The sequence below is a fragment of the Schistocerca americana genome, unplaced genomic scaffold (assembly GCF_021461395.2).
Source record: "Schistocerca americana isolate TAMUIC-IGC-003095 unplaced genomic scaffold, iqSchAmer2.1 HiC_scaffold_610, whole genome shotgun sequence".
In the NCBI taxonomy this organism is placed as follows: domain Eukaryota; kingdom Metazoa; phylum Arthropoda; class Insecta; order Orthoptera; family Acrididae; genus Schistocerca; species Schistocerca americana.
In genome coordinates, this window is record NW_025726358.1 from 7,501 (window position 1) to 20,000 (window position 12,500).

At 57.2% G+C, this 12,500-nt stretch overlaps 2 non-coding genes and 1 pseudogene across 2 annotated transcripts; all 3 read right to left on the reverse strand.

Moving 5' to 3' along the window:
- LOC124587668 overlaps positions 1-5,689 on the reverse strand; it is a 7,973-nt pseudogene extending 2,284 nt beyond the window's left edge.
- Positions 5,690-5,877: 188 nt separating this feature from the next.
- LOC124587653 lies at positions 5,878-6,032 on the reverse strand. Its single transcript, XR_006975559.1, has one exon. It is a non-coding gene; the product is annotated as a 5.8S ribosomal RNA (ribosomal RNA).
- Positions 6,033-6,385: 353 nt separating this feature from the next.
- On the reverse strand, positions 6,386-8,298 carry LOC124587661. The gene has a single exon (XR_006975566.1). It is a non-coding gene; the product is annotated as a small subunit ribosomal RNA (ribosomal RNA).
- Positions 8,299-12,500: the final 4,202 nt, after the last annotated feature.

A 12,500-nucleotide genomic window follows, 5' to 3' on the forward strand; every position in this document is an offset into this window, starting at 1 on the left:
CCCACTGATGTTGGCCACTGACGGCGGCAGAAGATGACAGTGCCGCACCGTCAATGGCGATGTGTAGGCGCGCCGCCCACATTTCCCCAACCTGCGTTGACGATTTGAGGAGGTGGCCCTCCCACATTAGGTGGCGCTCCAGCACCTCGATCTCACGCTGTACCTCATCCATGCCTACACCGTCGCAGGCTGGCCCTATCTTCTTCAGCGCCAGGAGACGGGACCGACGGAGGGTCGGACCCATCCATCGGCAAGATGGAATGCCGAGGCCCCCCTGGGCAACAGGAGCGTGGAAGTATCCCAGGGGGGTGTCCGCCGGAAGGCGGAACCATCTCCTGACGGCGGCCCGGATGGTAACGTCGGCCGACTTCAATGCACCCACCCGGGTGCGGCTGAGGGCCAGCCCGTGGTACAGGCCAGGGAGAAGTACGTTGGTGAGAGCGTGGAGGCGCTGTTGCGGCTTCAAGCGGAGCTCGGGAGATGACGTCAAGCTGCTCCACCAGGTGGCTACGTGGATTGAAGACACAGCGACCCGCCGTGGAAAATTGCAGCCCCAGGTACCGGAAGGTTTCACCCACACGCAGGGCAGGCATGGTGGTATTGCCTGCTGTGAAGGTGACATTGCTGTCCACCTTCACCTTCTTCTCGCGCCCTGACGCGACTAAGGCGAGGGGTGAAACACTTCCGGGCGTTGATCTGCAGCCCCAGGTGGGCGAGGGCTGCGGTAGCTGCGTCGATGAGGGACTGCAAAGCCCCTCGGGGTCGCTGCAAACAGCAAGACGTCATCTGCAAAGGCCGCAGCGTTGACTCTGCGACCGAGGATCCGAGCTCCGATGTGGGAGGGCAGTTGGCCTAAAACGTAGTCCACCGCAAAGTTGAACAGGAGGGGGGAGAGGGGATCGCCCTGGCGAACGCCCCGTGCTGGCTGCACAGACACGCCCACGCCGGCGCCGTCCGCTATCACTGTCGTGCTGCCCTCGTAGCACCGCTCGACATACTCGACAAAGCAATCCGGCAGGCCATGCGCCTTCAGCACGGGGCGAAGGGCAGCATGATCTACCGAATCGAATGCCTTAGATACGTCGATCGATGCCACAAAGACAGAGCGGCAGGAGCGAACTGCGTCGGTGAGAGCAGTGTCCAAGATGAAGGTATTTCCAACATCCCATCCCGAGGGATGAATGCCCGCTGACGTTCGTCCACAGCACAAGCGCGCATCAGGCGTGACGCGAGAACCTTGTGGAAGGTCCGCGCCAACACCGAGCAGACCGTAAATGGGGCGAAAGTCAGCGGGGGATGTTGGTGCAGCCGTTTTCGGGAGAAGGGACGTCCGCGCGCGAAGCAGGCGTTCCGGAAGGGCGCGGGCCAGAAGGAAGAGATTCATCACTTTCACCAGGACTTCGTGCGGCAGACGCCGCAACTCCGCTGGGGTAAGGCCGTCCGGCCCGGCTGCTGATCCCCTGGGCGGCAACGCGGCGGCGACCTCCTCATGTGTGACCGGCCCCCATATGCACTCGAGAGCGACAGGCTCTGAGTGCGGGAGGAGGCGGTCACGAATGAAGCCCGCGGTGGAGATGGGCTTCTTGGTGAAGAGGTCCGCCCAGAAGTCCAGCAGACCAGGGATGGCAGGTGGCGGCTGGAGCAGGGTGCCATCCAAGAGGCCGCGCACGCAACGCGCACGCGACCGTCGGAAGGCATCCTGCGTTCTCGCGTACTCCCAGCGGCGCCGCTTGCGCTTCTGCGTCGGCGGCGCGGCAGGCGGCCCGCTTCGATGGTTGGCGCGGCCGCTGTGTCCTGGTGATCGATCTCTCCCCTCTGGACCCGACCGACGCAAGGGCATCCGGGAGCATGCCCAGGATGACATCGGGCGGCGTGCCCCGCCCCAGACCGATGACACGATCCAGGGCAGAGAAACGCTGGGCGGAAGCGGGTAGCCCCGCCAGATTGCTCCCAGATGGCGGCGTCAGTCGGCCCCTCCGGCGGCGGCCCGGTGGTGTCGGCCGCGAAGTCCTCGGCTGCGTCGACGGGCGGCGCAGCGGCCTCGCCCGCGTCAGGCAGCGGGCTCGCCGCTCCCCGGCGGGACGCCGGCTCTTCCCCCCGACCGATCTCAAGCGCCTCCATGAATTGGCGGACAAGCTGCTTGTGGGCAGCTTGCCGCGTCGGCACTTGATTGCCTCAAGCGTTCGGTCGGGGAACATCCTGATGAGCTCTTGATTTACAAAGAAGAACCGGGCGTCCCTCTCGAGGAACAGTTCGGCCTCTGCCTTGGCGAGCGACAGGACTTCTTCCTCCGTCCACCTCGCGCGATGCCTCTCCGTGACGATCTCCGCGTTGGCGGCCGCAAGATGTTGGCGGCGGCGATGGACCCCGAGACCGTTCTTGGTTGTAAAGCTGCGGTGGCACTCACTACAGGTATACATAGCTGCAAAAGTTACAAGATTTTCGGCACGGCCGGTTGGCCGGCTAGGTGCTGGGGGAGTTGGGGTGGCACCTTCAGCGGAAGGGCCACCACTTATTCTCTGCTTACTGCCCCCAACTAAAAAAAAGGGATAGTGCGAGGGGGGGCTGGTAACCCCCCCAAGCCCCTGGTGCGGTCTTCCACTCTGCGAAATCAGCGGGCCCACGAGAAGGGGAGAAGACTGCAGGAGAGGAAGAGGCTAAGAGGGCTAGGCCCATGTATTGCGCATCACTCTCCCTGTAACTATAACCCAAGGAAGGCACCTCGCAGCAGCAGCACGACTACATCAAGACCGCACTTCGAGAAGCCAAGTCCGGATGCAGCCACACCACCGCCACTTGGCCACCTTAAGAGAGTCATAGTTACTCCCGCCGTTTACCCGCGCTTGCTTGAATTTCTTCACGTTTGACATTCAGAGCACTGGGCAGAAATCACATTGCGTCAACACCCGCTAGGGCCATCGCAATGCTTTGTTTTAATTAGACAGTCGGATTCCCCCAGTCCGTGCCAGTTCTGAGTTGATCGTTGAATGGCGGCCGAAGAGAATCCGCGCACCCGCGCGCCCCCGGAGGAGCACGCTAAGGCGGACGCGGCCTCGCAGCAAGGAAGATCCGTGGGAGGCCAAGGCACGGGACCGAGCTCGGATCCTGCACGCAGGTTGAAGCACCGGGGCGCGAACGCCGCGCAGGCGCGCGCATCCTGCAAGCCGGCCAGCACGAGGCCAACCAACGGCGAGAGCAGACCACGCCCGCGCTAAACGCCCGCACTTACCGGCACCCCTACGGCACTCACCTCGCCCAGGCCCGGCACGTTAGCGCTGACCCACTTCCCGACCAAGCCCCGACACGCCCCGATCCTCAGAGCCAATCCTTATCCCGAAGTTACGGATCCAATTTGCCGACTTCCCTTACCTACATTATTCTATCGACTAGAGGCTCTTCACCTTGGAGACCTGCTGCGGATATGGGTACGAACCGGCGCGACACCTCCACGTGGCCCTCTCCCGGATTTTCAAGGTCCGAGGGGAAGATCGGGACACCGCCGCAACTGCGGTGCTCTTCGCGTTCCAAACCTATCTCCCTGCTAGAGGATTTCCAGGGAACTCGAACGCTCATGCAGAAAAGAAAACTCTTCCCCGATCTCCCGACGGCGTCTCCGGGTCCTTTTGGGTTACCCCGACGAGCATCTCTAAAAGAGGGGCCCGACTTGTATCGGTTCCGCTGCCGGGTTCCGGAATAGGAACCGGATTCCCTTTCGCCCAACGGGGGCCAGCACAAAGTGCATCATGCTATGACGGCCCCCATCAACATCGGATTTCTCCTAGGGCTTAGGATCGACTGACTCGTGTGCAACGGCTGTTCACACGAAACCCTTCTCCGCGTCAGCCCTCCAGGGCCTCGCTGGAGTATTTGCTACTACCACCAAGATCTGCACCGACGGCGGCTCCAGGCAGGCTCACGCCCAGACCCTTCTGCGCCCACCGCCGCGACCCTCCTACTCGTCAGGGCTTCGCGGCCGGCCGCAAGGACCGGCCATGACTGCCAGACTGACGGCCGAGTATAGGCACGACGCTTCAGCGCCATCCATTTTCAGGGCTAGTTGCTTCGGCAGGTGAGTTGTTACACACTCCTTAGCGGATTCCGACTTCCATGGCCACCGTCCTGCTGTCTTAAGCAACCAACGCCTTTCATGGTTTCCCATGAGCGTCGATTCGGGCGCCTTAACTCGGCGTTTGGTTCATCCCACAGCGCCAGTTCTGCTTACCAAAAGTGGCCCACTTGGCACTCCGATCCGAGTCGTTTGCTCGCGGCTTCAGCATATCAAGCAAGCCGGAGATCTCACCCATTTAAAGTTTGAGAATAGGTTGAGGTCGTTTCGGCCCCAAGGCCTCTAATCATTCGCTTTACCGGATGAGACTCGTACGAGCACCAGCTATCCTGAGGGAAACTTCGGAGGGAACCAGCTACTAGATGGTTCGATTAGTCTTTCGCCCCTATACCCAGCTCCGACGATCGATTTGCACGTCAGAATCGCTACGGACCTCCATCAGGGTTTCCCCTGACTTCGTCCTGGCCAGGCATAGTTCACCATCTTTCGGGTCCCAACGTGTACGCTCTAGGTGCGCCTCACCTCGCAATGAGGACGAGACGCCCCGGGAGTGCGGAGGCCGCCGCCCCGTGAAGGGCGGGGAAGCCCATCCTCCCTCGGCCCGCGCAAGGCGAGACCTTCACTTTCATTACGCCTTTAGGTTTCGTACAGCCCAATGACTCGCGCACATGTTAGACTCCTTGGTCCGTGTTTCAAGACGGGTCGTGAAATTGTCCAAAGCTGAAGCGCCGCTGACGGGAGCGATTATTCCGCCCGAGAGCATCCCGAGCCAACAGCGGCGCGGGTCCGGGGCCGGGCCAGGTAGGGTCCGTCATCCGGGAAGAACCGCGCGCGCTTGCCGGGAGCCCGAGCGCCCAAAGGGGCGAATCGACTCCTCCAGATATACCGCCGGGCAGCCAGCCAGGACACCGGGGCTCTGCCCAACAGACGCGAACCGAGGCCCGCGGAAGGACAGGCTGCGCACCCGGGCCGTAGGCCGGCACCCAGCGGGTCGCGACGTCCTACTAGGGGAGAAGTGCGGCCCACCGCACACCGGAACGGCCCCACCCCGCGGCGAGTGGAAAGGCAACCGGACACGACCCCGCCGCGGATTGCTCCGCGCGGGCGGCCGGCCCCATCTGCCGAGGGCGGAGGCCAGTGGCCGGATGGGCGTGAATCTCACCCGTTCGACCTTTCGGACTTCTCACGTTTACCCCAGAACGGTTTCACGTACTTTTGAACTCTCTCTTCAAAGTTCTTTTCAACTTTCCCTCACGGTACTTGTTCGCTATCGGTCTCGTGGTCATATTTAGTCTCAGATGGAGTTTACCACCCACTTGGAGCTGCACTCTCAAGCAACCCGACTCGAAGGAGAGGTCCCGCCGACGCTCGCACCGGCCGCTACGGGCCTGGCACCCTCTACGGGCCGTGGCCTCATTCAAGTTGGACTTGGGCTCGGCGCGAGGCGTCGGGGTAGTGGACCCTCCCAAACACCACATGCCACGACAGGCGGCAGCCTGCGGGGTTCGGTGCTGGACTCTTCCCTGTTCGCTCGCCGCTACTGGGGGAATCCTTGTTAGTTTCTTTTCCTCCGCTTAGTAATATGCTTAAATTCAGCGGGTAGTCTCGCCTGCTCTGAGGTCGTTGCACGAGGTGTCGCACGCCACACCGCCAGCCGGCTGTGCACGCTACCGAGTAAGTACCGGTATGCGAACCGCCAGGCGACGGGCGCGCATCGCACGTTTAAGGAGGCGCGGCCGGCCCCACAGGCGGCCGCGACGCTCCCAGGTCTGCGAAGCGGGGCAAACGCCGCGCGCTTCTGTATACGTAGCCGACCCTCAGCCAGACGTGGCCCGGGAACGGAATCCATGGACCGCAATGTGCGTTCGAAACGTCGATGTTCATGTGTCCTGCAGTTCACATGTCGACGCGCAATTTGCTGCGTTCTTCATCGACCCACGAGCCGAGTGATCCACCGTCCTGGGTGATCTTTTTCTGAGTTTCCACTGTCTCTTTCAAGACAGTTGCATAGGCGGGACGTAGGCGTGTGGCGGCCCCTGTTCAAGCGTTCTGTGTCCAACGGCCTCACGGCCGATGGGCGTCGTACGGCTCCACACCGGAGCGGACAGGCAGTCGGGCGAAAGTCATTCAAAACCGGCGCCAGGCGCCAGGTGCCGCAGGCCAGCCGCTCCAGCGCTTCAGCGCTCGTACCACACAACATTGGCGTTAGTTTTGAGACGCACGCGTGGTTCCGCACGCGGCGCACGGCTACTGCGAGCCGTACAGGTAGCGTGTTTGCGCGACACGACACGCACATCGAAAGACATGCAGTCTAGTCGGTAATGATCCTTCCGCAGGTTCACCTACGGAAACCTTGTTACGACTTTTACTTCCTCTAAATGATCAAGTTTGGTCATCTTTCCGGTAGCATCGGCAACGACAGAGTCAATGCCGCGTACCAGTCCGAAGACCTCACTAAATCATTCAATCGGTAGTAGCGACGGGCGGTGTGTACAAAGGGCAGGGACGTAATCAACGCGAGCTTATGACTCGCGCTTACTGGGAATTCCTCGTTCATGGGGAACAATTGCAAGCCCCAATCCCTAGCACGAAGGAGGTTCAGCGGGTTACCCCGACCTTTCGGCCTAGGAAGACACGCTGATTCCTTCAGTGTAGCGCGCGTGCGGCCCAGAACATCTAAGGGCAATCACAGACCTGTTATTGCTCAATCTCGTGCGGCTAGAAGCCGCCTGTCCCTCTAAGAAGAAAAGTAATCGCTGACAGCACGAAAGGATGTCACGCGACTAGTTAGCAGGCTAGAGTCTCGTTCGTTATCGGAATTAACCAGACAAATCGCTCCACCAACTAAGAACGGCCATGCACCACCACCCACCGAATCAAGAAAGAGCTATCAATCTGTCAATCCTTCCGGTGTCCGGGCCTGGTGAGGTTCCCGTGTTGAGTCAAATTAAGCCGCAGGCTCCACTCCTGGTGGTGCCCTTCCGTCAATTCCTTTAAGTTTCAGCTTTGCAACCATACTTCCCCCGGAACCCAAAAGCTTTGGTTTCCCGGAGGCTGCCCGCCGAGTCATCGGAGGAACTGCGGCGGATCGCTGGCTGGCATCGTTTATGGTTAGAACTAGGGCGGTATCTGATCGCCTTCGAACCTCTAACTTTCGTTCTTGATTAATGAAAACATACTTGGCAAATGCTTTCGCTTCTGTTCGTCTTGCGACGATCCAAGAATTTCACCTCTAACGTCGCAATACGAATGCCCCCCGCCTGTCCCTATTAATCATTACCTCGGGTTCCGAAAACCAACAAAATAGAACCGAGGTCCTATTCCATTATTCCATGCACACAGTATTCAGGCGGGCTTGCCTGCTTTAAGCACTCTAATTTGTTCAAAGTAAACGTGCCGGCCCACCGAGACACTCACTCAAGAGCACCCTGGTAGGATTGCAACGGGGTCCGCCTCGGGACGCACGAGCACGCACGAGGCGCGTCGCACGCCTTCAGCTCGCCCCACCGGCAGGACGTCCCACGATACATGCCAGTTAAACACCGACGGGCGGTGAACCAACAGCGTGGGACACAAATCCAACTACGAGCTTTTTAACCGCAACAACTTTAATATACGCTATTGGAGCTGGAATTACCGCGGCTGCTGGCACCAGACTTGCCCTCCAATAGATACTCGTTAAAGGATTTAAAGTGTACTCATTCCGATTACGGGGCCTCGGATGAGTCCCGTATCGTTATTTTTCGTCACTACCTCCCCGTGCCGGGAGTGGGTAATTTGCGCGCCTGCTGCCTTCCTTGGATGTGGTAGCCGTTTCTCAGGCTCCCTCTCCGGAATCGAACCCTGATTCCCCGTTACCCGTTACAACCATGGTAGGCGCAGAAGCCTACCATCGACAGGTTGATAAGGCAGACATTTGAAAGATGCGTCGCCGGTACGAGGACCGTGCGATCAGCCCAAAGTTATTCAGAGTCACCAAGGCAAACGGACCGGACGAGCCGACCGATTGGTTTTGATCTAATAAAAGCGTCCTTCCATCTCTGGTCGGGACTCTGTTTGCATGTATTAGCTCTAGAATTACCACAGTTATCCAAGTAACGTGGGTACGATCTAAGGAACCATAACTGATTTAATGAGCCATTCGCGGTTTCACCTTAATGCGGCTTGTACTGAGACATGCATGGCTTAATCTTTGAGACAAGCATATGACTACTGGCAGGATCAACCAGGGAGCTGCGTCAACTAGAGCTGAGCAGCCGGCCGCCCGGGAGTGTGTCCCGGGGGCCCGCGCGAACACGCAAGCGTCCGCTCAATTATTCTGCAAACAGGAGGAGGCTGAGCTCCCCTGCACAATACACCTCGAAACCCTCTCAGGTCCCGGCGGCGCGCAGCGCCGTCCTAAGTACTTGGTCGGGTTCGAGAGAGGCGCAATCGCCCGGAGTTTGGCGAGTAGACGCTTTAGGTGCGACCACCCGTGCTCCCAACTGAGCTTGCCGCTGCCGACAGAGGCCCGGGAGCGTGCTGTCGTGGCATTGCCGGCGGGAGACAACACGCGCCACCTACGGTGGCCGGCAGCTCCAACGCCAGCGCCACAGAAGGACAAAAGCCCCACTTGGGTGCCGAAGCGAACTCTCCCAGCACAGCGCACGCGCCAACACGTCCGCACAGCTGCGATACAAACCACCTGCGAGAACCGCAGAGGCGACCGAGCAGCAGACGGCGTCGCGGCGCCGAGCGCCGGGCGGCGGCGCATCCTCAGCGCACACAGTCCTCAATCGGACCAGCACACTGCAGATGTCCACCGCGCTTCGCACCGGGCCCGCGAGGACCTACTTTGGCCGCACGGCGCCGCGTGCAGGGTGCGCCGGCGCGCAGCTGCGCCGCCTGCCGCCTCCGTCGGCCGGCGCGCCTGCCACTGGCCGCCCCCACCAGCCGGCTGTAGCGCGTGCGCCCACGCACCGCGCGGCCAGCACGCCGGGAGGCCCCCCCTCACCGGCCGGGGACGGTCCCACCCAGCCACCGCCGCGTATCGCTTCACACCCACATGCCATTCACGTTCGTGGGCATGGTGGGTATCGCTGAAACAACCGGTTGGTAGCTCAACCGATCGTCGCCATCACTGATTCACCTCTAGCGAGAACAACCGCACCACAACCGTTTACCAGTTGTTCATTTGCGTAACGTCACCAGCAAACGTAGACGTCCATCGCCATTTGCAAATTCAACGATTGTTGCATGCCTGTGTCAGGTGTCACGACACACTATGTCTGCCCACATACACGCAACAACATGTGCACGCTTCGCGAACACGTGGAAGGTGGCCCCCGTACGTATGCGATGTCCATTGCGCGAACGACTGTCAACCGGCCTCTGTCGCATGTCGCAGATGTGGAACGCAGTGCACCATGCTATCACGGTGTGTGAGAAGAGACGACTACGTCTGACAACACGCGCCACTACATCAACAGACGGCTCATGCTGATCGCCATCCACGGCATACCATACTGCAATCCAGCTCTTATAGGGAGACGACACGTAGCTGAGTGCACAATATTTGGACCGTATGGTTCGCCGTTGTTGGCGCAGTCGTGGTACGGTCACACATGTACCACGATGTATCATTCAGTACATGAGGACCAATGTGCAGTACAGTGTGTGATTTGGACGTACAACATCAGCGGACAGTTGACACACGCCGTACCACAACGTAGGCTGTGCTTCGCCATGCAAATGCCAATGAACAACTGCGAAGGGCATTGAGCATGTACGTCCTGCTGCCATCCGCATTACAGTGTATAGCTGCAAGGTGTTTAACATGAAGCGATACTCTGGGGACCAGGCAGTGCGAGTAGCAAACTATATTGCGGGGGTTGCAGTTAGGCAACACCACACTAATTTAACGCGTCGTATGACAATTACAGAGCAGGTTAAGGCCCAACGTGTGTTGGGTTAAGGCCCAACGTGTGTTGGGTTAAGGCCCAACGTGTGTTGGGTTAAGGCCCAACGTGTGTTGGGTTAAGGCCCAACGTGTGTTGGGTTAAGGCCCAACGTGTGTTGGGTTAAGGCCCAACGTGTGTTGGGTTAAGGCCCAACGTGTGTTGGGTTAAGGCCCAACGTGTGTTGGGTTAAGGCCCAACGTGTGTTGGGTTAAGGCCCAACGTGTGTTGGGTTAAGGCCCAACGTGTGTTGGGTTAAGGCCCAACGTGTGTTGGGTTAAGGCCCAACGTGTGTTGGGTTAAGGCCCAACGTGTGTTGGGTTAAGGCCCAACGTGTGTTGGGTTAAGGCCCAACGTGTGTTGGGTTAAGGCCCAACGTGTGTTGGGTTAAGGCCCAACGTGTGTTGGGTTAAGGCGCAACGTGTGTTGGGTTAAGGCGCAACGTGGGTTACGTTAAGGCGCAACGTGGGTTACGTTAAGGCGCAACGTGGGTTACGTTAAGGCGCAACGTGGGTTACGTTAAGGCGCAACGTGGGTTACGTTAAGGCGCAACGTGGGTTACGTTAAGGCGCAACGTGGGTTACGTTAAGGCGCAACGTGGGTTACGTTAAGGCCCAATATAGGTTAGGTTAAGGCCCAATATAGGTTAGGTTAAGGCCCAATATAGGTTAGGTTAAGGCCCAATATAGGTTAGGTTAAGGCCCAATATAGGTTAGGTTAAGGTACAATATAGGTTAGGTTAAGGTACAATATAGGTTAGGTTAAGGTACAATATAGGTTAGGTTAAGGTACAATATGGGTTAGGTTAAGGTACAATATGGGTTAGGTTAAGGCGCAATATGGGTTAGGTTAAGGCGCAATATGGGTTAGGTTAAGGCGCAATATGGGTTAGGTTAAGGCGCAATATGGGTTAGGTTAAGGCGCAATATGGGTTAGGTTAAGGCGCAATATGGGTTAGGTTAAGGCGCAATATGGGTTAGGTTAAGGCGCAATATGGGTTAGGTTAAGGCGCAATATGGGTTAGGTTAAGGTACAATATAGGTTAGGTTAAGGTACAATATAGGTTAGGTTAAGGTACAATATAGGTTAGGTTAAGGTACAATATGGGTTAGGTTAAGGTACAATATAGGTTAGGTTAAGGCACAATATGGGTTAGGTTAAGGCGCAATATGGGTTAGGTTAAGGCGCAATATGGGTTAGGTTAAGGCGCAATATGGGTTAGGTTAAGGCGCAACGTGGGTTACGTTAAGGCGCAACGTGGGTTACGTTAAGGCGCAACGTGGGTTACGTTAAGGCGCAACGTGGGTTACGTTAAGGCGCAACGTGGGTTACGTTAAGGCGCAACGTGGGTTACGTTAAGGCCCAATATAGGTTAGGTTAAGGCCCAATATAGGTTAGGTTAAGGCCCAATATAGGTTAGGTTAAGGCCCAATATAGGTTAGGTTAAGGCCCAATATAGGTTAGGTTAAGGTACAATATAGGTTAGGTTAAGGTACAATATAGGTTAGGTTAAGGTACAATATGGGTTAGGTTAAGGCGCAATATGGGTTAGGTTAAGGCGCAATATGGGTTAGGTTAAGGCGCAATATGGGTTAGGTTAAGGCGCAACGTGGGTTACGTTAAGGCGCAACGTGGGTTACGTTAAGGCGCAACGTGGGTTACGTTAAGGCGCAACGTGGGTTACGTTAAGGCGCAACGTGGGTTACGTTAAGGCCCAATATAGGTTAGGTTAAGGCCCAATATAGGTTAGGTTAAGGCCCAATATAGGTTAGGTTAAGGCCCAATATAGGTTAGGTTAAGGTACAATATGGGTTAGGTTAAGGTACAATATAGGTTAGGTTAAGGCGCAACGTGGGTTACGTTAAGGCCCAATATAGGTTAGGTTAAGGCCCAATATAGGTTAGGTTAAGGCCCAATATAGGTTAGGTTAAGGCCCAATATAGGTTAGGTTAAGGCCCAATATAGGTTAGGTTAAGGTACAATATAGGTTAGGTTAAGGTACAATATAGGTTAGGTTAAGGTACAATATGGGTTAGGTTAAGGTACAATATGGGTTAGGTTAAGGTACAATATAGGTTAGGTTAAGGCACAATATGGGTTAGGTTAAGGCGCAATATGGGTTAGGTTAAGGCGCAATATGGGTTAGGTTAAGGCGCAATATGGGTTAGGTTAAGGCGCAATATGGGTTAGGTTAAGGCACAATACGGGTTAGGTTAAGGCACAATACGGGTTAGGTTAAGGCACAATACGGGTTAGGTTAAGGCACACATTGTTGTAAGGAAAGGTGTTTTCGGGGGGGGGGGGGGGGGGCTGGTTTGTTGATTGTGATTATCGTAAGTAAATGACTGCGGCATCATCTGATTTGCCACGTCAGGGTGCACCTTTGGCTCATAACAGGCGGCGCTCTGATTCCATGCTTGTGGCAGACCTGTGTCTTTCATTCGTGCCATTGTTTGTGTGGTGTGACAGGAGGCAGTATTGTGATGTTGGGTGCACCC